The following is a 4092-nucleotide window of genomic DNA, read 5'->3' on the forward strand; positions in this document are numbered from 1 at the left end:
TAAGTGCTCACCATACAAATAGTCTGTCTCTCATCTATACCTTGCATATATTCTATCCCTCCATTATAACATCTGATTGAGTATATGTATACTGTATAACAGGCTGTGCACTATGATGAAGTCCTGAGAGTTGGATATGTTTGTTCAACAGAATCTCTACAAGGCTACTGAGTGTAATAATTCTGCAGCTGTAAATCCATCCACTAACAAAAACGCATGAACGTTACAATCTGCTACATACTTCCAATCTTTATATAAACATCTCCTGACATTTAGGGGTCTATTCATAAAAAAACTGCATAGCAATTCATCTGCCATGTACATTCCTTCTGTGTTAATGAGGGGAAAAAATGGATGTTATTGGATATTTGCTGCTTAAATGTTTTCCATTGATTTAAAATTGAAAATAATACATTTGCCACTAGATGGAGCTAATTGCTGTTATACTCAGCGCCATCTAAAGCCCAAATGTGGTATTTTACATATTAAATTAATAGTCGGTTTAATTGACTTGTGTTCTTCACAGTCTAATGTACTCATAAGTGTATGATCTCAGGTGTTAGTATGAAGCCATACCTGATGAAGGAAAGTAAGTGTCATTATGGCCACTAGATGGAGTCACTGTTCATAGGAAATAAAATTTGGCCAAAACCCATCACAGCTGCTGGGTGAACGCTGGTCACATTTGTTTAATTGTTTTTTTTTTTTTTATTAGACTCTCAAAAGAATCGGGGTTCCTAAAATAAATTAAATGATCTCACCCTGGAACATGTCATATACAACCCTGTGTATAGAGTGCAGTGATCAGGAACATGTCATATACAGTCCTGTGTATAGAGGGCAGTGGTCAGGCAGGAACAGTGGTGTAGCATGGGTTGTCAGCGCCCGGGGCAAGGTAAGTAATTTGCGCCCCCTACACAAATCTACTAGACTACTCTACATTGACACCTACACTGACCTAGCTGACCACTACACAGACCTACCTTATTCATACACTGACCTACCTGATTACTATACTGACACCTACACAGACCTACCTGACCACTACACAAACCTACCTGACCACTACACACACCTACACTGACCTATCTTATTCCTTCACTGACCTACTTTATTCCTGCACTAACCAACCTGATCACTACACTGACCTACCTAATTTCTATACTGACATCTACACAGACCTAACTGACCACTACACAGACCTACCTGACCACTACACAAACCTACCTGACCACTATACAAACCTACCTGACAATTACACTGACCACTACACAGACCTACCTGATTACTATACTGACACCTACACTGACCTAACTCACCACTACACTGACCAACCTGATCACTACACTGACCTAACTAATTACTATACTGACAATTACACAAACCTACCTGACCACTACACAGACCTATCTGACCACTACACAAACCTACCTGATCACTATACTGACACCTACAGAGACCCATCTGACCACTACAGAGACCTACCTGATTCCAACACTAACCTACCTGATTACTATACTGACACGGGTAGGGGTGGGAGGCGGAAGAATAGATCAAGCCCTTTCTATCTATGCACTCAGGGGTTGTGGTACTTGGGGAGCCACAGTCCATTGTGAATATTGTGTCCGGGTTTCAGGTAGCCTGAATCTCGGACACAGGATTCAAAAACCGAACTGTCCATGTAGATCCTGGATGGGTGGCAACCCTACAGGAAGCACCAGCTAAGTGAGGTATCCTGGTTAAAGGGTTTTAATAGCGAAGGATTAAAACACTCACAAGAGGTAAAATATACAAGTACTCATCTGGTGTCAGAGTCTGTGGATCCTCCTAGAACCATCCTGCATGATCGCTGTCCTCTGTTCCGGGTGCTGGGCAGAGAGATGGCTGGCTCGGGAGCCTGGAGGTGCCCCAAGAAGCCACGCTAACCAGTGTGGAAGGCACAGCGGAAGTGCCGTCACCGGAAGGATAGGAGGTATCAGACAAGAAGAGAAGCACGGCTACGAGCTCAGAGTATTTGGCTCCTTCTACAGGGAAAAGCTCCTTCTCCAGCAGCCGCAGGTGGTCCTGTGCATTCCTTTATTGTACCCCCATAACCAAAGACCAGTGACGTTTTGTGGACTACCCTTTACCCTGATCATTGGTATTTTTAGATATTTATTGCTGGCTGGACTATATATAATCTATGTGTGCCAGTATCTCCTTTCTCCATTAGCAGAAACACAGGATCTCCATCTTCCCTACTAACAGAACAGTGATCTCCCTTGTTTACATCGGCAGACAACTTTTCTGCCTCTCTCAGGAACAATTGCCGGGTGCCGATGGACACTGTGTCCGCCGGACCCGCTGATTGGCTACTGCTGTGTCCAGTAAGACCTGGGCGCCCCAGACCCGGAAAAGCAGATGACGTACAGGTACGTGATTCTGCGCAGAACGGCCACCCTACCACAGTACATGTATGTGGGTTGGTCAAAGCAAAAATTCTCCCTGATAAAGAGGCTATGACCTGGTGGACTGCATGCTTAACTCCTGAGCCCAGCTGAGGGCATTTAGGGCCTTAAGATTTAAGATATGGTGGATGTCCACTTTTGGTTTGGGAACTGTGATAAAGTAGAACTTCTCAAATTGTTCTGGCCCCAGACCTAGAAATGCAGATGACGTAGAGGTACGTGATTCTGTCTAGAACGGCCGCCTTGCCGCAGTACAAGTACGTGGAATGGAATCCACCAGGTTTATGACCTGGTGGATTACATGCGGAGCTCCTGGGCCCAGCTGAGGACATTTAGGACCTTAAGATTGAAGATATGGTGGATGTCTCCTTTTGGCTTGGGAACTGCGGAGAGAGAAGAACTCCTGGAACTCTTCTGGCCTTAGCTCAGTGAGATAGAGTTTGGAAGACTTATGTCATAGACAGGTTGCCAAAAAGTTTAGGGCTTTAGAAAGGGCCTCCAATGGCTGTCAATGTGGTGCCTTCTCCACTCTCCATCTCACTAATAAAACCCCAATGGATGACTCTCTATGAACTGATCACATTCCAATCACCGATCATCTAATCATTGGTAAAAAAGAAGACTCGGCACAGAATATTGTACGAAGAGTTTTTATTGGACAAGATCAGAATAAGCGATTACCACACAGTAATGATATGAATAAAATAAAGCTTACATCTTTTATAATAAAATTAACAAATGTGTCAAATGTATTAATAATCATACATTGGTTGGACCGATAAAAATCCAGCGACTTCAATAAATCAAGCTCATGTATTTTCATGAATGTCTATCTGTTGCCCTATGTACTCTGATGATTGCCCACTTGTTGTCCCATGTATTGTCATTAATGCCCAACTGTATTGTGATTATTTCCTGCCTGTTGCCTCATGTGGGGAGGGATCGGTAAAAGGTAGACAGTTAAGTCATGATTTTACCACCCCCTTAAGCTTACATGGCAGCCGGATGGGGCGGTACACATGGCACTGCAATTTGCAGCTGCTGCAAACCTCACACCCCCCTGTCACATTGGGCAATGGTATTCAACTGAATGGGGTTGTGCCGCAACAGCCCCGATGCATACGGTTGCGGCGTACTGGCGTGGGCTTTACAGGAATAACATAAGGGCTCCCAGCTGCCTGCCAACCCCACAGCGGGTCAGAGGGCAATGCGGGTGTAAACCAACCCCGAGTGGACTGTGGGGGTTTCACATTTTTTTATGGACTAAACAGTTCCACCCGTTACAATCCATCGTCCATTTCCCGTAGTACCAGCAGGGGGTGTACTCTGATGTTTCATTATTTTTCCTTTCTTTTTAAACTTTCCCGCACTCTGAACATAAAAAAACGGAGCCTCTAATATAAGTGTGAATTCTTTGCAGTTTGAAACGTACATAAGGAGTGAAACATTTCCCACACTCTGAACATGAAATAGGATGCTCGCCCGTATGAACTTTCTGGTTTCTAAGAAATAAAACTTTGTATGGAAACCATTTCCCGTACTCGTAACATTAAAAAGGGCGCTCACCTGTGTGTATTCTCTGATGGCTAAGAAGGGTTCCTTTACAATTAAATTTTCCCGCACTCTAAACATGAATAGGGACACT

The sequence above is a fragment of the Pelophylax lessonae genome (assembly GCF_965119305.1).
Source record: "Pelophylax lessonae genome assembly, contig: HAP1_SCAFFOLD_402, whole genome shotgun sequence".
In the NCBI taxonomy this organism is placed as follows: domain Eukaryota; kingdom Metazoa; phylum Chordata; class Amphibia; order Anura; family Ranidae; genus Pelophylax; species Pelophylax lessonae.